At 31.5% G+C, this 24,783-nt stretch overlaps 1 long non-coding RNA gene across 2 annotated transcripts; it reads right to left on the bottom strand.

Annotated features, from left to right (window-relative positions):
- Positions 1–11,197: 11,197 nt before the first annotated feature.
- LOC113056589 (uncharacterized) lies at positions 11,198–24,381 on the bottom strand. Of its 2 annotated transcripts, none has more exons than XR_003277723.1 (3): positions 24,052–24,381; positions 18,242–18,339; positions 11,198–11,496 (listed from the first exon to the last, which is right to left on the bottom strand). It is a non-coding gene; the product is annotated as an uncharacterized LOC113056589 (long non-coding RNA). The 2 variants fall into 2 exon arrangements; XR_003277724.1 differs by having other exon boundaries at positions 11,200–11,496; positions 18,242–18,336.
- Positions 24,382–24,783: the final 402 nt, after the last annotated feature.

Below are 24,783 nucleotides of genomic sequence, written 5' to 3'. Positions count from 1 at the left end.
GCCACCCCGGTGGCATCAGGTAAACTGTGCCCAGCGGGCACATGCATTCACAATATCCCTCTGGCAGTGACGTTTTAAAGGATATGGCGGTTAAAGGGTTAATCCGAATCATCTAGACTTTAAAATCACATTCACAGAACAATATATATATATATTCCCCAAACATATATATATATATTTAGTAACACTTTACAATAAGATTTCATTTATAAACATTATGTTAACATGAACAATATTTATATAGCATTAATTTATGTCAGTTAATATTCCAAACTTAAACATGAAAACATTGTTTTATTGTGATTTTTTTCCAAGCACATTTTACCAATTCCAAACCATATCAATCTTAATAACTACCATTATTTTTTATTTAATCATTTATGAGTGCTATACAATAGTCCAGGAAAGCTGTAAGAGAAAAACTCCTTATATTCATGTGTGCAGAATTATTAGGCTGTTTTCTTTTACAGATGAAATGCGCTAAAAAAGAGTTTTAACTCAAACTGTTTTAACTCAAAGTCGAAAATTATGAAATACCCATGAGAAATATCAAACACAAATGCAATACAGAAATGGATAAGTTAAGACTTGACCATTGTACAAAAATGCTGACTGGGTCATGAGGTCAGAAAAGAAGAAGAAAAAAAAAAACAGGTCAAGAAGAACTGACAAAAATAATTGCAAAATAATTAGGAATTAATGTGAAGATTAATTTTTAGTCAATTCTGCAAGACAGACTTTCAGGAAAGGAGGTGGAATAAAAATGAGCTCCTAAATCTTAATCCCGGATTCTGGAAGATATATTCCTCAAACCATCGGACAAGAGGAGGTGGTGCTGGTCCTTCATGAGTCACTCTAATCTGTTCATAAAGCCTATATATAAAGTCTTAATATATAGTATTTCACAATACTTCATGGTATTCTAATCAAATCATTTTTTGGAATCTTAGATCTCTCAGAACCTGACACCGAGTAATTCTGAGACTCCAGGAAAGTGGCAGTTCTGTAAAATGTTGGCGCTGGAGACTAAATGCTCCCTGATAGTTTCACACCTAATTCACTTAACACACACACACACACATACACACACACACACACACACACACACACACACACACACACACACACATTACCCACAGTGACAGAGGGACAGAGTGACATCAGATGTATGATAGTTTTTTAATTTTCTATCATCCATATAGTGTTGTATAGTCATGAAACTATGCATATTTCCTCAGAATGACTTGTCTTCTATGTGTACATTTTTTTGAAGTGTTTAGAAGCTGCACTTAAAAAAATAAAAGACATTTACTGGTTACTTTTTTACTGTTATTTCAAAAAATCACCACGACAAAACCATTCAAGCTATTCAAAATTCATCCGCACCTGTACTGTAAGATACATTCTTTAAACAGTGGTAAAAGAGGATGTGGTGCTGATCCTTCAAGAGTCACTCAAAACTTATCTGTCCATAAAGCCTATAAAGAATTATTCTTAATATACAGTTCACAATACTTCAGCATGTTGTTCTAATTAAGTGAGGGTCATTTTATCAGTAAAATACATAAAATTCATATTATTTTTCTTTGAAAGATTTCTATAAATGATTTAAATCATACTTGTTTCTACAATAATTATTTAAAAGTGATCCTATAGCTCCATCTGGTGGCCATTATTGGTACTAAGAATTGCCAGCTTGATTTATATGTTATGATAGTTTTAATTTTATGCTGGCTCTTGAAAATGATAAAGCTATGAAACTTACTGTGCTTCCTTCAAATGATGACTTCTAGGTATATAAAAAATTATGAAGAGTTGGAATTAAAAATTTTAAAGATATAGTAAAATAACTATGGTATTTTTTTATGTTACTTTAATAAATCTCTATGGCCACACCATTTAAGGTATCCTAAACCCATTCGCAATTTAACATCTTCAGTATATGGCTTCATGTTAAAAAAGTTTGGTGTGAACTACTTGTGTCTTCTTGGAGGAGAATGAATTCATTTACAGGCTGAGTTTCTCATAAATCCACAATAACATTTCTGAGTTCTGTATCAATCTGTGTTGTTGTTTGTTTATTTTTATTTTTTTATTTTTCATAGGAAGATAACTGACCCTTTACTCTCCTTTTTAATAAATGAGCTATTTATAGCTGTATTTATAAACTGCTTACTACTGACTATTAATATTGGGACAAGGCTTTATGAAGCATGAACTGACTATTTACTAATGAGTGCAGTTATTATAAAGTGTTATCAATGCATTTGCTAATGTTAACAAATTAGACATTATTTTACAGTGTTATCAAATCCCTTAAATGATTTGTAAGTGTTTTGTAATGATTTTATTGACCTAAAAGCATTTGTGAAAGTTCTGCTTGCATTACAGCTTAGTCTTGATCTGTGAGCTGAACAGATTTACTGTTACATCCATGAGATTATGTAAATTCAAATAAATATCATGTCACAGGATGTCAGAGGTCAGTATCAAATTAGTTAGAAATTATTATTTGCAGCACAAATAAGGTTTTTTAGGATTTTTAAAAATCCCTAAAACTGTCAGAAAAGGATAAGGCCTAAGATTTCTATGTGAGTGGCTAAATTTGTTTGTTTTTATAACTATAATGCATAAACTATGAAACTATACAAAATGTATAAAAAAGTACAAGTTATTATTTTCCAATGTTTTTTATTTATTTACATTTTTTTTTTTTTTTTTTGGGATTTACATTTTTAAAAATTAGCCTATGGCAATCATTCTAAACAGCTTGAATAAAACCTGTCAATATTTATTATAGACCACTATAACTGTGTATAATCTAACAAACGAGTTTATTATGAAAATAAAGTGTGTACACCAGATAAATTGGACGATAAAGAAATTGCTAACAATAGTATAATAGAGCATGTTTTAGGTTTTTAGGCGTTTAGATGCAGAAATGGACAAATCAAATGTAAAATCAAATGTAATTGATTTAATTAAATATAGATTAAGTCTTGTTAGAGCAAAATAATAAATAAATACGTACACACATTAAAAAAGCAGCCAAGATGAATGAGTTTAATTTTTTATATAGATTAAAATTGAAGACAGAAACAGCTGGTATATATGCGGTCACTTAATATTAAAATCCAGTAGATCCACTTCAGATTTATTTCTCAACAGTTTATGTTCACGTGGCTGTTTTCGTTTATATTAGCCAAGCTATTATGTATTTTGAAATAATCTTGTCCGTGATGTGTTCGTTCTTACGACGAAAGGCAGAATCCTGCAGCTCGAGAGAGAAATGTTATTCTGCCAGTCGCGCTTTCAAATAGTCTTGCGCACTTAAACGGGTCACAAACACCTGCATTTAGCTCGTGTAGTGTTATAATGGATGTATTGTGTGCATTTATGGCAATAATTTATTTTGAAAAGCTCTTAAACAAGAATAAATTCGTTTGTTTTGAACTTGTGACACTGTGCGCGCTGATCGGAGGCAGTGATTTCATATAGGCAGCCGCGAATATTTCATTTTCACACAAACAGTTCAAAAACATCTTAATTTAGCTCTTGGTGTGCTCTAATTGGTGAATTGTGTGATATCGCTGCAATACTTTATTTTTAATAGCTATAAAACAAGAATAAACTCGTTTTTTTCTGAGCTCATCATTCCACAGGCTCCTGCTCAGAGCGGTGATTCATCTCTCGTGTTTCTCACGTATCACTGACCACACATCAATTATTAATGAGCCCTGACCTTATAATAATCATATATGTTGGTTTAGCTTGTCAGTGTGAATTAAATCCAAGTATTTATTTGTATTTTAACCGATTTAAAATCGAAACCAAAAGACAGTCTCCTCCCTTTTTAATTCCGGTAACTGCACCTGTAGGGGCGCTATTTCTCTCAGACAATGGAAGTCTAAGCACACACACTCAAACAGATGGACAGAGTGAGATGAGATGTCTGACAGTTTTTTAATTTTCTGTTATCCATACAGTGTTGTAAAGTCATGAAACTATGCATATTTACTCATAATAACTTTTTTTTTCTTTATGAAAAAAGGTTTTGAAGTGTTTGGAATTTAAAAATGCAGGAAAATTAATAATTCCATCTTTATTGTCATTTTAAAAAATCCCCACGACAAAACCATCCAAGCTATCCAAAACCCATTCACAATTTAAGTTCCTCAATGTTTTTTCAACATGTACACCAAGTTTGGTGTTTATAGTGTTACTCTCCTCTGAGCAGTATGCATTAATTCACAGCGAAATGTAAAAAACAATCCACATTCAAATCAAAATAGCCGACTTCCTGTTGGTCGTAGCTGATGACTATGAATTAGAAAGTTGTCCGTCTTGATAAGAACAATTTTTGTACTGAGTTTGGTGTCTGTAGCTAAAACTAACCCCCCCACTTTTGACAAAAGGTGGCGCTATAGAGTGCCTCTTCCACGCCCTCTTATGAAATTTTGCCAGTGTCTAGCTGTCACTAATACTGATATGTGTTCTGAGTTTGATGAAATTCTAAGCATGTTATATGCCTCAAAATCACCTGAGAAGTATTCCAGTTTGACATGTTGCCACGGCAACAATATTTTTAGATATCAATATCCCCCCAGCAGATTTATATCGGCTGTGTTTTAACATTATTCTGATGAAGTTTGAAGCAAATCGAGTAAAAATAAGATGCTGAATTCAAAGCATTTTGAAAATGACACACTTCCTGCTGCCACTTGGTGGCGCTATAACTTTGACTCCTAATAGTCACATATATGCGATCGACATCATACAATGAATAATCTGATGAAGTTTGATTAAAATTAGGAAATGTATGTGGATGGTATTAGACACTTCCTGTTTCTCATTTCTCGCCATAATTTCAAAGCCTCGCCACGAGCAAACCGTTTGAGATATCAAAAATCCCCTGGCAATTTTTCATCCCCAATGTCTTGAGATCATGTTGACCGAGTTTGGCGGCAATCGAGTAAAAAACCTATGACAAGTATTTCAAATTCCAGAGCATGCGCTTTTTACATAACTCTAAATAGCTGACTTCCTGTTGGGCGGAGCCTATGATATGCAATACGAAAGTTGTTCAGCACGATGAGATCTATATGTGTACTGAGTTTCATATTAATACGTGCAAGTATGTGTGAGCTATACATCAACATTTATAACTGTGATCCAGGGGGCGCCGTAGAGCCCCTGTGCCACGCCCAGGTCTCAGCCTCTGCAGGCTCCTTCAGGCCACAGATTCCAAAGTGTGCGCAAATTTTCAAGAGTTTTTGAGTATGTTAAGGACCCCAAAAGCCCCCACAACTTTGACGACAAATATGAATAATAAACCCCAAATAGCCAACTTCCTGTTGGGCGGAGCCTATGATATGCAATACGAAAGTTGTTTGTATTGATGAGTTCTATATGTGTACCGAGTTTCGTATGTCTATGTGCAAGTATGTATGATATATGGCCCTCCATATTCCAGGGGGCGCTGTAGAGCCCCTGTGCCACGCCCGTGTATCAGTCTCTGCCCGGCCCTAATGGCCGCAGGTTCCAATGTGTGTGCCAATTTTCAAGACTTTTTAAGCATGTTAAGGGCCCCAAAAGCCCCCGAAACCTTGAAGAAAAATAATAATAATAAATAATAATAATAATAATAATAATAATAATAATAATAACAAATAATCCTAAGGAAAACAATAGGGCTCTCGCCCTCCAGGCTTGAGCCCTAATAACAAATAATCCTAAGGAAAACAATAGGGCTCTCGCCCTCCAGGCTTGAGCCCTAATAATAACAAATAATCCTAAGGAAAACAATAGGGCTCTCGCCCTCCAGGCTTGAGCCCTAAAAAGAAAGTGCATGGCAGTACAACAAAGCGACCAGCAGGGGGCGTCAGCGCTGGCATCCGCTTCAAACAGGATGAATGTGAAAGAAAGAGTCCTCGTGTATATATCAGTGTGACATCTGTGAGAGCACACACCGATTCTGATGCTGCTTGCTCTTACAGAGCATTTAACACCCAGTGAGACCGAGATCACTTCTGTATCTGTCTGCCTTCTAGAAACATTACGTCACCCTGCGATGACATCATCAGCTCTGATTCTCGCTTACAGCTGCCTGCAAAACAATCTTCATCAGTCTGGACTGTGTTCCAGAGGAATATTTAGAGAAGTGTACTGAATTAAACACACATTACTGATTAATAACGAGATTCTTTGTAGTGGGGAAGCAAAGATTATAAAAAATAAATAAAAATATGCATCACATTCAATGTATTTAATTATTTAAATAGATTCAAACAGATGCAAATAGTTCAACTATTAAAAAAAAATTGCTTTTACAGCTAGGAATATTTTGGTCATGGTTATACTTTTTTTTTTTTTTTTTTTTTTCCCTAACTGAATCAATTATTATTATTATTATTATTATTATTATTACTTTTTTTATGATTTATGGTGATTCTATACACAACTGTAATAAGTGCATTCTAAAAATAAGATTTAAATCTAATCAAATTGTTAAACCAGTTCATACATTTTATTTAAATCAACATTTAAACAAATACAAACATTAACAAAATAAGTAAATCTAATGCATTTAAGTTTTAACTAATTAAATATTCACTTGTTCCACAGCTAACCATTATTTAAGTTATGATATTAAGATACGTTCATATGTTTTAATGGAATAAATGTAACAATTCACAATTACCAAATTTATTCTGATTGTAAGCAATGTAAATAAATGCATTTTGAAGATGATTTCAAAGGAAATTTATTAAGCTATGATTGTGAATATATTTAAATATAAAATGCATAATTTAATTTGACTAGAAATTAGATTATAGGCAAGTCATTATTTAATGCAAATGATGTCTTTTTTTTAAGACACACACACACACACACACACACACACACACACACACACATTAAAAACTAACAACAACCTGGACATGTTTTTTGTGAGATTCACATTTTTATTTGGTTATTCTGACCTCGGACTGAAGTGCAGTGAACTCAGATAAACCTTTCTGAACAAACTCGGGAAACCGGATTTCTGCCTCTCTGAACAGACGAGAAACTAAATCACTGTCTGGGAGGAAACCCGGACACTATTCAGTGCACTTGAGAATCCTGAGCTGATATCAGACACGCTCGTCATATTTTTAGACTTGAATCTGTTCAGTGAGCGCTGAGAAGTGATTCGGCGCATGTGCAGTCGGGTTCAGAGAGAGTGTTACAGACACAGATTCATGGAGAATCCCTTGAACTGAATCCACAAACAGTCCTGCGTGCAGATATTACAGGACACCGAGACTAAAACATGACCAGAATCATCCGCTTATTATACACCTGAGAATACTCTTCTGCTGATGCTCCTTTCGTTATACAAGAAACACCTAAACTGTTACACCAGTTTCGTTCCAGACACACAGGTTTCGTTATTGACAATGAGTTAGAGAAAAAAAGCGAAAAAAAAAAAACCCATAAATTTAATAGCAAATTTGCTGTGCTAATATGGCAAACTTATTTTTAAATGATTATTATTAGCATTTAATAACAATACACCATATTATACAATGTGTTACATTACAATAGTAGCTTAAATTATTTTTATTAATGTCAGTATAAATGTACTGTTAAGTTATTTTACAGTATAACTGTAAAATTGCAATTTTTATGCTTTAATTTCTTAATTTCTAAATGAGTTTTAAAAGTTTAATAAACAGCTATAATAAAAATTTAGAATTGCAATTGCGATTTAATGTTTTCCCTCTTTTTAATTTTTTTTTTATAAAGAACTCTAGGTTTGGTGTGATTTGCTTCTGGGAAGTAAAATTAAAAAAATGATTTATATTTTTACTACTGTAATAATAATAATAATAATAATAATAATAATAATAATAATTATTATTATAACGGCTAAAAGTACTGCAACTTAAATTGTAATACTGTAAAATCACAAATTTTTATAATTACTAATTCTAACATTTGTACGAATTTCTTCATTTTCCAAATAGCAGCTTGTTACAAAAAAAAAAAAAAAAAGAAAAAAAACCTGCATATTTATTTAAATAAATCACTGACTTTGCACTTTAATAATTACACTTTTTTTTCTGCCATTTTCTGGTTTCAGCTGTATTCTTATTAATTATTCAGCACACACAAAAAAAAAAAAAAAACTTTAATACAACAAAAGTGGATGGGATTTAAACAACAAAGATGTCAAAAAGCACACCCTAAGTAGTCCATAAGACGTGTGCGCTACATTTAAACAAATGAATCTGAAGCTAATGATACAGCTTTGTAGAATTTAAAACTGAAGTACTGATAATACATTTATTATCTTCTAAAGCTCTGAAATAGACAATAAAAGCCATATATATATATATATATAAAAAGCAGAGTGCTGACACCGTTGCTCGTCATAACAAACATCAGGAAAATATTAAATAAAGACTATTTAACCATTTATTAGTGATTTCCAAGAAAATACATCTTTTAATTATTTAAATGAGCAGTAAATTGGAGCTTGAATACAAACCAGAAACTGATGCAACAAAAAACACTTAAAACCTCTTCAGCGGCTCTCAAATGATTTTTTTCATTGATTAAAAGTCCTCCGCTCCAACACTAGGAATGATCCACTGCAAACATCTAATAATCATTGTGAAGTGTCCTTCTGTGTTAATGTGATTCCTGCTGCATTGCATATAAACTCGGTCAGGTAGTGTCCAGTTTAACACTTTAATACTTCATCTGGCACGTAAAAATGCAATGCTAAAACAATATTCTAATGAGCATATGCACTAATGTTCAACTGCGTCCTGCCACAAACAGGTGCAAGAATTAAAGCACTGTTTTTAAATGCACACAAACACGGATGAGGTTTGAGAAAAGATTAAGGATCAATAGAGACTTAATTTCAGTCTGTTCCCCAAACGAAGATAACACACTGTATGATTTCTGAAGACTCCAAGCAACCACTGGAGCTTTCCACAACAACAAAATCATCATGTAAAGGATTATATACAGTATTAGTTATTTTTGCACAGTATTGTATTAATATTAATTATCAATATAAAATATAAAATTAAACCTATATATATATATATATATATATATATATATATATATATATATATATATATATATATAATATAATTATTAATACAATTACAATAATAAATTCATTAATTATAATACAGTTAATAAAAATACAAATAGTAAAATAGTAAAAATAGTAAAATAGTAGTAGTAATAATAAAAATAATAATAATAAATTATTTATAGAATTATTGATATTTAATTTGTTCCCACCAGTATTATTACTATTATTATTATTATTATTATTAATAATAATATAATAATAATAATAAATACACAAATATAAGGTTAGATGATGATGAAGAAAAATAAATTATTGTTATTATATAATATACAAAAATTATAAAAATCAAATATAGGAAAATCAACAAAAAAGAAAAAAAAAAACCTTTTTTCATGTCACACCTTCAAAACAATAAATTACTTGAATAAATCATTTTATAAATTAAACCGTAAAGCTACATTTACACACACACACACACACACACATATATAAAAACACTAATCCTGATGTAATTTAAAAAAAAAACACCAGGAATAAAAAAATAAAAAAATAAATAAAAAAAGGTAATAATTTATTGTGCGAACTTGGATATTTTGGCTAGTTTTCTTTAATTATGCAAAACACACAACGACGTGACATGAATGCACTCATTCCTTCACAAGCTTCTCTTTTGTGCATTATTTCTCTCTGCTGTAACACGATCCCGTCAGGAACGCCTCGACTCAATCTGAAGAGCCCGATGCTGAAAGTGACCCACCATGTGAGGTTTTAGAGCTAAAGTCTATTAGCATTGATCATTTACAGTCTCTGCAATGCCAGCGCAGAAAAACACCCAGACAAAACAGGAAATGACCAGTTTGCACAAGGTTTGCATGGGAGTGTTAAGCTGCAAAAGCACAGTCACCGGAGAGCAATCCGCCTTCCTGAACTAACCATAACTGTATTAATAAATAAATAAATGCAAACCCTTCCAAAAGTGGACTGATGATGTAACTAAATCACTATGCATCACACAAAGCAACTCTTTCAGCTGACGCACATTTAAAAGCAGGCGTGCAATCTGATGAAATAACTAGAAATCACTGATGTTAGGGTTGTGACAACACAAAAACCAACACCAGAAGAGTCCATTTACACAAACGTTTGAAGGAACAGCAGCGATTCAGAAGACGATCTGATAATCCTAACTAACATTATTCACATGAAACATCAGGAGCATGCAGACTAGTGGTTGATTAAAGACAAAAGCCAGTGTAGTGTGAGGACATCTGTTCTCTTCATGAGTGACTGAGACGGTGGGTTGTGAAAGACTTTCAGAAAGCAGCCAGTAACAGGTTTTTCACAAAGTCACGAGTTCCTCAGCAGAACTGAAAGTGAAACAGATCTGCTGCTTTATTTCTATCGGCAAGCACAAGTTGACTGAAATTAAAATCAACGAACAAATCTGACAAACTTCAGCTGACTTTCACGAGAGAATACCACGAGGAACAGACACACAATCTAAACTAAACCTTCAATAACCTGCACAGATCTGAGGAGGCAAAATAATAATAATAATAATAATAATAATAATAATAATAATAATAATAATAATAATAATAATAATAATAATAATACAATTATTTATTAATAATCAAATATTTTATAATGATAAATTAAAATGTAAAAATATATTAAATATTTAAATAAAATACAATAAATAAATTAATAAATAATTAAAAAATAATTTAATATTAAAATGTAAAAATATATTTTTAAATTATTATTTTAATAAAATACAATAAATAAAAATAAAACTGAAAAAAGAATACAGAGTAATAAAAATATATTTTTAATAAAATAAAATAAATAAAAATAAAACATGAATGAAAATAATGTTTAAAAAATTAAAAGAGGGAAAAAATATATACAAATTTAATAAAATACAATAAATAAATAAAAAATAAGATAAAGTAAAAAAAAAAAAAAGGCAATCTTTTGTCTTGCAATTCTGAATCTCACAAATCTGACTTTTCTTTACATTTCACTGTTAACAATAAAAAAAAATAAAGATAATTGCAAATTTATCTAATTCCAAGTTTTTTTTTCAGTTAACATCAGAATAATACGGGAGAAAAGTCAGAATTGTTAGATAAATAGTCACACTTGCCTTTTATTATTTTCTTTCTATTGTAAACTGTACAGAACATAAGCACAAACTGCTTCATACTCGCATTATAATTAAATTTGAGGAAAAGTGTTCCTCTCCTTCTACAATATATTTCAACATTACAGTCCATGCAGAAACCCTGAAACCCTTCCTGATAAACACAGATAAAGTCTTACCTGAAGCTTGTCCTCTGGGACGTTGAGCCAGTGGTTGAACGCTTGCGAGAGTTTCGTTCGGACTTGTTTTCCTAAGAAACAAAACAGAGAGAAGATGAGTTCGAAATGAGCTGCGGCTATTTTAATTCAGATAATAACTCCAATAATTACAACTAAATATTCTACAACTTAAATATAGATTTCTTTTGATGTAAACTATAAAATTGAATAAATATAAAACTAAATTGAGTATTAAAACAGGGTTATGAACGTAAAACAAACAAACATTTTCTTTACTTGAAATTAAAATTAACATTAACATAAAATACTAAATGCAAAAAATACTTTGAGCTAGTCTGGAGCACTAAAATAATACAAAAAAACTATATAGGCAAAATTGAAAAAAAACAACAACAAATGTACTCGAACTGAACTTAGTGAAAACAGAAAATATAAAAATAAAATCTGCAGTATCTCATCTAAGACGTTTATATTATCGTTAACTAAAAACATTAAACAAATGAACGGCATGAAAGCAGAATCAAGCAGAATGCAGATGAATCAGTGTTTTTGGTTTTTAAAACACAGCTTTAAACGCTGAAGCCTGCAGAGCTGTGATTAAGCTGTCTTCAGAACGACATCATTCATCTGACTTCATCTCATTCATGAGTGTTTTCCTGTAACTGGAGCGAGTTCCTCCTCCTGTGTCCTCACTTCAACTCCGTTTGGTCTCTAATACTGAAGCCATCAAGAACAGCTCAGATTCACCCTCAATAATCAAAGAAAATTCACTACCCATTTCTGAAAACGTCACACAATGTGATCAGCCTCAAAATAGCACTTGTTGTGCCTTTTTAGCTTTGAAAACACTTTCTATGATAACACTGTATCAGATTTTCTCTTCCTGACAAATTGTATCAATTTAAAAATGTAACAATCTTTGGTTGCAAAAAACTACATTTGTAATTAATTGTATTAATTGATTTATTTTGAATTGTTATAATTCATTTTATTTGTAGTATTTTTTTTTTAATTTTATTTAAATTTTTAAAAGTTTAAAAGTTTAAAACTAAATACATTTTTCACAGTTTCCGTGAGGTCTTAAATTTAGTTGCATCAAATTTAAGTCCTTAAAGTCTTATTGTACTGGTAAGTCTTAATTATGATTTTAAGAAGTCTTAATTTGGGGACGGGAAGAGCAGAATTGCGATACGGATGAATGTGACAACTAAACTTAAAAAAAAACTGTAATATTTCTATCACATGCTCCACCTGCTGGCAGAGAATGAATGTGCATTTTAAATAAAACAGTTATTTTGTTCAGACCAATGTAAAATCAACCCATGTTTTAATCCTGCAAACATGCAGAAGTTTAAATGTGAATTGGTGGATTGATAAGAAGAAAATGCATTATAAGGGTGTGTGTGTGTGCAATATATGGTGTGCGATAATATCATAATTGATGTTTGTAACGAAGTGCGAGTTTATAGACATTAAGAGTATATTGGGAAAAGTAAACAAAACACACCTTTAGAGAGCATGCATACATTATGTGTGTGTATTTAGAGTGCGTTCTTCCACTGCATGAATCAGTATTAAAATGCATTTGTCAAGTTTATCATTTATAAAACTTTGTTTTTGTGTAGACTTGTATCTGAACTGTAAATTCAACTTTACAGTAATTTTTTACAGTTTCATATTGTACTATAGACATTGCCCTACCCCGCTCGTATGGTATTAATTTTATTTGTGCATGTCTTTTAAAATATCTTAAGTAGGGCTGTCAGTTTTGTGAAAAAAATCATTTTCGATTTTTAAGATAAGTGTTCATTGAATCTATTGTAAAAAAAAGATTTTCCATGTCAAAAAAAAAGACGTTTCCTTTTTCAACGTCAAATAACGGACGAAAGTAAAGAGAGCGCTGGAAACGCACAAGTCAGCAATATTTCTTATTTATTGGCATGAAGTTTCTGGCAGAATAACAAACAGCAACAGGAGTGCAACATTCAAGGAGGGGGTATTACTGCCAATTTTCCACCACAAAAGCCGGTCGCTGTCAGCTTTCAACAATCCTTTTCATAACTCAGAATCTCCTGTAACTAGATGCGCGAATGAGGCGAATTCACGTCTACCGCGCCGCGAGACCTTCCTATTCGTGCCAGACGCTCTATTCGCGTTTTGTGTGAACGCAGCATAAGAGGTCGCTTTCGACGTCACTGGGTCTTATAGGCGCGTAAAATTGCTGGTATTTTCCGTCTAGGTTTTGCAAGGCATACTGCACTTTCGGAATTCTTTATTTTCTTTTTCTGCTTGGTTGTGAGTTTTGTTACATCTACATGTTTTAATTGTTTAATTGTTTTAAAATTAATAGTACATATTTGGTTAAAATCGATTCCCTATTTTCATTTTCGAAACTTTTTTTGGTTGGTCCGATCGATTGTGCAATCAATTTTCAAACTAAAAGTGAAAGCCCTAATCTTGAGCCTTATATTTGAGCTTAAGAATCCTGCAAAAAAAAAAAAAAATGTTTTACTTTTTACTACGATATAGTCACCATTTCAGTTACATTACGTACTTCGGTTATACAAATAACATTTTTCAGAAATTATATTTATTGTAATTTAATAAATTACTACATTTAATAAATACAAATTATTAAAAATAAAATTACTTCGGTTATTATTATTTGTATTTTTTAGATATATAATTTATAACCCTTTCCTTACAGTAATGGGAATCACTAAATAGTGAGAAAAAGTAAAACATAAGGATTCACTGAATTAATTCTGGGGTGAAATACGACCTGGACGTGTTTTAATGAGATTTCCAGTTTAAATGCGAGTAAATGACCTCCTGGAAGTCTTTCTCAATCTTTTCACATGTGCGTCTCTGTTACTCTTCGCCGGCGCTGTCGAGTTTCAGTTCCTCAGTGATGTCTTCCCTGACCTCTGCAAAAACTAGCCGAGAGGAGCGTCTCTGGTTTTGGGCTTACTGTCACAAAAGACATCATTAAAATTGCAAGAGAACGACGGGAAAACAACAGACTGGGTTCTGATGCAGCAGCAGCATTCCTCCTCGCCCTCTCAGACTGAATATAAGAGGAAAAACTCCTTCAGACTCGGTGGGTTTTACTGTCGATACAATCAACACACTCTCGCTAATAGAGCAGCATGCACTCTTAAAAACAAAGGTGCTTCATGATGCCATAGAAGAACCGTTCTGTCTAAATGGTTCCATAAACATCGGAAGCTTCTTTGTGGCGAAAGAAGGTTCTTCAGATTATAAAAAGGTCAGAAAGAGATGGTTCTCTCTTCTTTGTGGAACCAAAAATGGTTCTTCTATGGCATTGCTGTGAAGAACCTTTCAAGCACCTTGATTTTAAGAGAGTAGAGATGGAAAGAGGGAGATTTAATTCTGCAAGACTGTAGGAAATTGAAGCAGTGGCAACCAAATTATGTTACTGATTTTACATACACACACACACACACACACACACACACACACACACACACACACACAGAGATAGAGAGACTTATGCATAATTCTAAGTTTTCATGCAGTTTACAATAAAATATTCATACAGGACTATTCTAGTTAAATAAAACTCAATCTAAAACTATGAAAAGAAAAAGTTACCAAAATAAAATATGAAGTGCATTTTCAAAGTAGTACTGAAATACCTATAACAAAACATTTCTAAATTGCTAAAACATCAATTAAAAATAGAAGTCTACATTGCAATAAAATACATTTCTATAAAGTTTATTAATTTTTATGTATTAGTTTAAGAAATTATAAAAATGACAAACACAACAAAACACTTGAACTAAAATGAAAACAGAAAATATAAAAATAAAACCTACTTGCTACTTGAAATGAACGTTAACTGAAAATACGAAAGAAACATTTTATATATATATATATATATATATATATATATATATATATATATATATATATATATATATATATAAATTATAAAATAAAAGAATAACAATGACTAAAATTAAAGTGAAATCACAAAATATAAAAGTTAAAATTTAACTAAAAAATGTTAACAAAAACTATTTTAATGACACTGGACAGTAAAAGATGACTATATTAGCGAAAAATGACATGGTAACAATCACACAAGCGACTTGGAAATATAATCCTACACTACACTACTCCAATGTCTAAAAGGACACAAAAGCCATGAGGAACAAATCAACCCATGGCACATCGTCCTTAACATCATGACCTCAGCAGAACCTAATGTGTCCTTTCACTAATTCCTGCTACAGCAGGAGCAGCTAATAAGACACACATGATTTATTGTCATTTATTGTGCATTGTGCTGACTGCAGACTTCCTGTATTACTGTGACTTATAGATTTATGATGATGTTTCTGCCACAAAACGGCTAGCTGACATCAAACGTCAAGCAGCTTCTGGCTCCAGAAATCACTGTAACAATACAAAAACCGCAACAATATGCATCGTGGAAAGTGAAATTTAGACCGATTTTATTTAGCATCATGTTTTGTAATTGCACATAAAACGTGGCGATTTATTATTATTTAATGATGAAATATGTAAATGCATAACAAAATAATTTGAGATATATATAATATATATATATATATATATATATATATATATATATATATATATATATATATATATATATATATAAAATGTATTTATATAATATTTCTGATTTACTAATATTTCTAAAATACAATATTATACCAAATATGTTAAACTAGAAAAAAAAAAAAAATAATCACACAAAGCTTTCATTTTTTTATGCATTTTTTTATTATTATTACCAAATAATTACAAAAATGCATTTAAAAAATATTTAAACATTTCTAAAATTATTTCTAATATTTATTTTTATAAAATACTATATTGGTTCATGATGTTATGGTAAACCCAGATCACACATTTGATTAAATAAAAAGTAAAAAATAAAAATAAAATTTGTAAATTACAAATAAACATGGTAAGAAATAAATACACTATTTATAATTAACAAATGATTATGAAATACAATATTTATGCTTTTTAAATGCGGAGTTAAAGTATATGTTTGTAACACAATTAAGCATCAATCATTAATATTAATGTTCATGTAACTTGTTATTAATCATTTAAGTCTCATCGTAGGAAAGATATACAGTATGGGGAAAAATAATATAAATCAAGCAAAACAGGTAAAGTTTTATCCACAAATTAACATTTGTTTCACCCTAATGAATTATTTGTCTTCTGTGGAATTAAAAAAGATGACATTTTGAATAATGTTTTGCATCTGCTGAAAGTCGATGGGCATTAATGCTATTAATTTTCAACATTCAGAACAAGCCCAACAGGTTTTGAGGGCGAGTAAATAACGAAAGAATGATAAATATCTCCAAAGCCTTGAATCTTCACTTTACTACTTTTCTTTTTTCATCTACTGGTGTTTACTCTTGCTGAAATTGTGGACCGAAACCCTTTGCGTAAAAAGTTCTATTCAATTTAAGAGCAATCGATATTAATTAAATGAACCCAGCGTAGAGCAGATCAAAATAAAGTTTCAGCAAACGTTATTAGTTTCATTTAGGACTGCTGCATGATTGTGTAATAAGTTACCGTAGTACAGTGAACTCAACTCATTTCATTAGAAAATCCCATTTCATCTCCATAAAGCACTTTTAACCATAAAGCCTTTCTTAAAATAGCATTTAACCTACATTTCAGACAAGACCAAGAGCTATTAATATCAAAAACATTCAGCAACATTAAAGCAAAAATACATCTTGTTCCAAACCCATGACTTTCTTCTTTAGTCATGGGTCAAAGACAAAAAAAAGGGTGTAAGCATATAAACAATAAGTGTAATACTGCGTTAAATTGTTGTTGTTTTTCCAAAAATATTTGAAAAGTTTTCAGTTTAATTTAACTGCAATTTTGTTTTTATTTTCCTGATCAAAAAATAAATCTCATACATTTTCCCGATTTACAGAAGAGAGCCACTGAAATGCCATTCGACGCAACCCTCTTGTCAGGCATATTAACAACAACAAGCTATTTATGACACATTAAAAGACTAATTACTTTCACCCCAAATACTAATCAGCTGTATTTTAACATTTTTTAAGTTTGACACTATCCTAGATTTTGCCCAATGGTAGGTATTTTTTTATTTTTTTACTCATTTAAAAAACAATGTATTATTCTATTTTATATATTTTAATATGTACAATAATGAATAAACATTTTTACATAAAGTGTTACACTGAATGACAATGTAACATTATTTAAACCAAACTGACATTTTATTCTCCAAAAACTTATTTGAAACCTTAAAAGTAGGCACTTTACTTATATTTAATGGGCTTTCTATTAATGTCAATTTCTTCTTATGGGGACATCTTGACGTCTTCGACCCACATAAAGGATTTTTTAAATACATTTTTTCATACAGTGACCATTCATGTTTACCACGGCTATATTAATATATGCGAATAAACTGTAAAAGATGATGATGCATTCACTATAAAACAATTCTTCTGAAGTCCATTGAAATGTAGGTCTATACTCAATGATAATATTCTACCGGTAATTCTACTTTTTTTCATTTCACATATTCAAAATAGTTTACATTTTGTGTCAAACTATCAAATAACAACTTAAAAATTCAGTCTGTTTCTATTCCAAAGTGAAGATTTTGTCAGTTTTTCCTGGTGTTCCCCAGAAGAAAGTCTCATGGTGAGTAAATGAATGTATTTTGAGTGATTTATTCCTTCATCACTGTACTCTACGTGCAGCCAAAAATAAATGCGTAATGCCCTACAGATGCTCTCTTACCTGGCAGCTGTAACAAGTACTTGTACGGTTCCAGAAGAATCCTTTCAGAAGTTGCTCTTTCGTCTCCATCCATCCCTCCGTTTCTACAAAGAAACCTGCTGAGAGAGAAGAAGAGCGTGAGAGTTAACCACAGCCTCCAGGGAAGGTGACCGCTCAGGATCTTCTCTTGTATTTGATTTGCTTTACTTCCTAGTAACCTGCTAACATTATGCATGCATTTTTGGGAAGCTTCGGGGTTTTCCCAACAGCATTTCATTTTTTTTTTTTACCTATTTTAGTGAACCTCAATTTAATTTACTTTTGAAAGAAATGTATAGACATTCCTATGCTCCTCTGCTCACCACGGCTGCATTTATTTGATCAAAAAATTAGTAAAAATTCGGAAATATTTTTACAATTTAAAACAGCTGTGTTTTTATGTGAATATATTATAAAATGTAATTTATTTCCATGAAGCACAGCTGAATTTTCAGCATGGTAACTCCAGTCTTCAGTGTCACATGATCATCAGAAATCATTATAATTTGCTGATTTGATGCTAAAGAAACATTTCTGATTATTATCAATATTGAAAACCGTTGTGCTGCACAATATTTTTGTGGAAACGGTGATGCATTTTATTTTTCAGTATTGTCAGATGAATAGAAAGTTGTGTGAATTTGAATATAGACCATATTGTAACATTAAAAATGTCTTTATTATTATAACAATATTATCTGAATATATACATATAGAGTTAAGAAATATAAGTCTTAAATGCTTGAAATTATTAGTTTATTCCGATTATGACTCAAATGTAACTATTATTTGAATACTGGTGTGTTCTGTTGCTGCCATTGTATAAAAGTAATAACCTTGGTTAAAAATAACTAGTATATTAAGTGGTTTACCGCTTTATTAATGACTCATTGTTTTGAATGAATAATCCTACACGGTGACCAGATGAACGGTTGCGGTTTAAACCTTCGGGTGTGTAATTGTTGTGCCTATTTAATCACTGTACAAACACAATGAACAATGTAAGTCATTTAATATTTACAAACTCAAAAACATCAGCTCCAGTAATGCGATTCTTAATTTGAGAGGAAATGTAACTTTCAATGAGATATATCTGTGACACAAAACGATAGGAGAGCGCATCAATGGGAACAATTTATCATGGCATGTCGCTGTCATAGAAGTGCAGCACTCGACTCCTAAACGATTTCATGGATACAACAGCGACATGATCTTACAGTCGCATCCCATCACTCAAACAGACGCGCTCGTCTCTTCTAAGCCTGTTAAAGCCCAAAACCGATCCAAACAGGAAACGACAACCATGAGAGGGGTTTTCTATGGAAGCTTGTTTCCGCTAGGTGTTTAAGTGTAATTAAAAAAGGTAATTGCAACACTTAAAAAGTGTACAATTCTGACTTTTTCTAGCAATTCTGATTTAAAACTCAGAAACAAGAAATGCAAGAAGATGAAGAAAGCAAGAAACTCAGAATTGTGTGTCTAGTTCTTGTAATTCTGACTTTCTCCTCAGATTTTCAAACTTGGATTTCGCAATTGATTAGTTTTCCCAGTTTAACGGCATGTATAGTTTTTCTGTGTTTCTGTTGCTTGAGTGGCCAATATACTGAAACTGTGTACTGTTTTTTTTTTTTAACACATGACTAGTGGTTGACCGATATGCGTATTTGACAGTCGATGCCGATATCTTGGAAAACTGGGCCGATAGCCGATATAAAGCGATGTGATTTTTTTTATTATTATTAATATTTAAGAAATTTGTGATAATTTGACAATGGATAAAAATGTTTTTTAAAAATAAGCATACTTTACATGAGAAGATATTTTAAACAAATATTTAATAAAAATATAATAAAGTAAAAAATGTAATTAACAGGGAACTCTGGGTATTCTGGGAAGTTCGTGTGCACTGGGAATCATATTTTTTACATAAGGCCAGGGTAACACTCATTTTACATACAGCACACAGTGAAAATGACATGAATATATCTTTTTGGCGAATGCATAAAGTGCAGCATAATTTGAAATCACGAGTTTAAAGTTTAAAGCGTTCAATTCACATGGACCGACTCTCACACAGAGAACACGTGATCATGCTTGACACACACTTCACATGATCTCACAGCTGGATTCGACTGAGTTTGCAAGGTTTGTGAAATTAAATGTTCTTTAGTCATTCAAAGATTTGTTTAAATTATATAAATGCATATTTGCTTAATGCTGACAGCAAACGAGAAAGTATTATAATGTTTGCCTCTCCATTACTAATAGACCTAACATAAAAGCAATCGTTATAATACTTTCTGTATACATTAATTCCTTTTGTTTAACTGTTCTGATTATGACATCTATCTGTATTAGACAGAACTGTTAGAGACGATGATGAACAAGAGAGACTGTGAGCACTGTGTGCGTCAAAATAAAAGTCCCACCTCGAACACATCGGCCAAGCAGAAAAACTTATCGAACAATGCCGATATTTGAAAAAAAGCCAAATATCGGCCGATATATCGGTCCGCCACTAATTGCAACACTTAAAGTGTACAATTCTGACTTAATACTCAGAAACGCAGTTTAGATTCGCAAGAAAAAACATCAGGATTGTGTGTGTATATCTTGTTATTCTGACTTTTCTTCTCAGTTTTTAAAGCTTGGATTTTGCAATTGATTCGTTTTCCCAGTTTATTGGCATCTATCGGCAAATATCCATACCGATAGTTTTTCCATGTTGTGTCCATTGCTTGAGCGGCTCATAATCTCGACTGTTATTATACAACGCTAGAACAAATCACTGAAACTTCGCGCTGTTTGTTTTGACACGTGTCACTACATGATACACAGAGCGGGAAACCTTGGATGTGGATTTAAAACATTGACAATGAAACTGTACGTATACAGTACATGTTTTCATATCATTATGAAGTAAATGTTAACTAGACACAGGGTTGCACAATTATGACATTGTGATAATCGTAATTAATAATCGAAACATAATAATTTACATTGGATGATGTTCAAAATATTGTTTGGTGCAACTGCATGCCTTATTTTTATATGAAAATAAACAAGCTGAAAAGACTCTTAACTGAAAAAACCTTTAGTGCTTTTCTATAGTCTTAAATCAACTATACATCGGATTGGTTTCTTCTTTAAATTATAAAAAAGTTAAAAAATCTGAATGGTATTATAATGTTATACAAAAACAATGGAAAAACTCTTAAGATAACATGTAGAAAGAAAAAAACATATTTTAAGCTCACAGAATAACATAAGTGGACTTTGAAAAATTAACTGCTGCTTTGAACGATTGTGGCATCCATAATTGTAATCACGATTAGAAATTTGATTAATTGTGCAGCCCTATCTAGATTCTGCATTAATGGGAAGAACACAACAACAACAGGATGTTTGCTGTCAAAGCTGAGAGGATGCTAAAATTAGGAGCACCAAGCTGTTAACACAAGGGGTCTCATTCACTAATAATTGCGTAGATTTATTTTTATAACTTCCCGTGAAAATGATCTTCCTAATTCGCAACACATGCATTAATTTGTTCTTAATCTTGTCCTAATGTTAGTAAATCTGAAATAGAGATGGAATGATTACCAGTTTGATGATATGTCAAACGTTAGTTTCGATTTGGATTTCAAAACATGACAGAAAACTTTGTTTTGTAAGGAGTGCTAAGAGAATTATACATTTGAATACATTAATTGATTAATTATATAAATGTACCTATGAAGGTTCTGGCTATCCTTAGAAAAGATTCAATGGAATTGTTTTAATCTTCACTGCATGTAATACTTAATAAAGTAAGCCTAAGGAAAACGCTCTCATTCTACTGTTCCAAAGGCGCCACCTGCTGTCAGAGAGAGGATTTACAGAGAGTTACCATTACATTCAGCCTGTGCAGTTTCTGTCTGGCCAAAAAAACGGACCAAATTCGCATGCCCTGCTGTAAATGTTAATTTTTTGATGAAAAAAAAAATGTATGTGGCTTCTACACATCCAAACTATTCGGATAAGGTATATATAATTATTTATGGAGCAGATACAATAGGCTACATGTAAATTATTTAATAATTATCATTTTAACTTAACCCCTTTCTTTATTTAAAGGCTGAAATGTGAGGTTTACAGTTTTATGGAACGTTTTCAAAGCAATTTGTACTTGCTATTCAGTCATGTTGTCATTTAAAATCTGGAAATCTTTGGTAATGTTTATGCAACAAAAAGTAATTGTATTTATTTTGTTGTTGATTTTAAATTCTACAGATGCACTCTTGCTGGATCTTTGTGCAATGAGACATGTGCAGTCCCCAAAATCAGTTCATGCACAATAAAACACCTTTTATATTACAGACCCTGTTTAGAGCTTTTTTTCAATAGCTGTCTATATGGGTACATAGTCTAATGTAGCTTTTCTTACTCTTTCATGAAACATGATCTTTACTTAATATCCTAATGATTTTTGGCATAAAAGAAAAATCTATAAATCTGACCCATACAATGTATTTTTGGCTTTTTCTACAAATATATCCCAGAGACTTAAGACTGCTTTTGTGCTCCAGGGTCACATATAGAATAGAGTGTGACTTTTTTTTTTTTGTGTATGTGTGCATTCAGCTGTTCCTATATATTTTTTCTCATATTTAGAATACATTTTGATGAAATTTTAATGTTGTATGAATGTTTCAGTGAATCATGATTTGTAGGTTTCGTGCACGAGTATGTCCGAACGTGTGTGAGACCCAATGTGAACAAAACACACGTACGTCGACCAAATGTGTTATGCCATGATTGTAACCATCTATTATGCAGTGGTTAATGTCCACTTTTATGCATTTGATAAGTTGCATATTTAAAGCTAGTCACGTGAGAAAGAAAACCGATGTGTCAATGCAGCTGACTGAAACAAACAGAAATGCATGCTCAGAATTGCAAGAGATATACTCAGAAATTCAGAATTATGTGGAAAAATTTCCAAATCGTAAGACATTTGACAGAAAGAAAAATCTAGGTTGGAAGGAGAGGATGCTAGGACTTCTCTGGTCTATAAGTTTTTCCTAAACACTGTTTTAAACTAATAAACACTGCATTCACAAGATCAGCATCTCCATATTTATGGTTTTCAGATGGGATTTTCCTCAAGCTAGTGCTGAAAACATAACCGAATCATACATGATACAACAACAGCTCCTAGTGACAGCTTTCAGCCTTGACCATGAGGTTTGAAGAAAAAGCCTTGTTATATTATCAGCAAACATACAATGGCATCTCTTTACTTTTTAATGCTTGGCATAAAAAGATGATTATCATAATTAAATTTCCTTTTATGATGTAAATGTACTAATTATTTGTAAAATAAGCTTAATATAGCTACATTTAATATTCACAAAAGTACATTTGACAATAAAAAAAACGAATAATTACAACAGTCTTTTTATAAAATGTGCATGAATAATTGTAATAGTAATAACATTGTTATTATTGCTATTATCAACGTATTAGTAAAAAAGTAACAACAAGTCTTATTAAAATGTACAATTATTATAATAAGAACTAAATGGTAGCAATAATAATGATCGTTATGTTCTGTAAAATATTATTATAATAATATTACTATTATTGTAAATGTACACTTATAACAACAGTGATAAAATACAATAACATCTATTATTATTATTGTTCGTTATTACTATTATTTTTATAAATGTATATTTAATTATAAAATCATATTAAGAAAAAAACAAGACAAATAAAAAGTAAAATAAAGTTAAATTATCCCCACCCACCTTTCAGACCAAAAATGTGCACTTCCGCTTTCGTAATCCAGTACGTCACGCTTCCGCTTTAAATTTTTTGTTTTTCTAATGACAGCCAGCTAGCTAGCATTAGCCAGTTAGCCAAAGACGACAATTTAACTCCACTTCGATTCACAGCTCCCTTAAAACGCGATAAAAACGGTACCTTATCCTCTTTATTACTGTAATATCCCGTTATATGGATTTAGAACAGAATTTTCAGACGCGCCAGAGAGCCTTCAGCTGATCTGCCTCGTCTGGGTTTGACAGGAAACTCACTCATCCCTGCTGCTCGCGATTAAATACGCCATGAACTCCACAGAGCGCAGGCGCGGTGAAGTGGGCGGAGCCTGACACAGCCTGAAGTTGCCGCTGAAGCAGAATTGCACCATGGGAGATGTAGTTTCAATTAAACGTTTTATGTTTTTATAGTAATGTATTTTAATAATATACTTTAGTAATATTTATCAAAATATATATGCAACTACAAATGTTTTAATATATATATATATAATATGAAATATTTATATTTTATATTAATATTTATTAAGTTTAAATGAAAAATAAAAGTATATATTACTCAAGTTAAAGTCTAATTTAGTAGAATGATAGGGTACATACATTAAACACATACATTTTCAGCAGACTATTTAAAATAAACTGAGATTAATGATGACATCACTGACTTCAATGATGGACTGCGTTCATCTGTAATTATTTTGC

The sequence above is a fragment of the Carassius auratus genome, chromosome 38, assembly GCF_003368295.1.
Source record: "Carassius auratus strain Wakin chromosome 38, ASM336829v1, whole genome shotgun sequence".
In the NCBI taxonomy this organism is placed as follows: Eukaryota; Metazoa; Chordata; class Actinopteri; order Cypriniformes; family Cyprinidae; genus Carassius; species Carassius auratus.
Note: the sequence above shows the minus strand (reverse complement) of the source record. Positions and strands in the feature narration are given on the sequence as shown.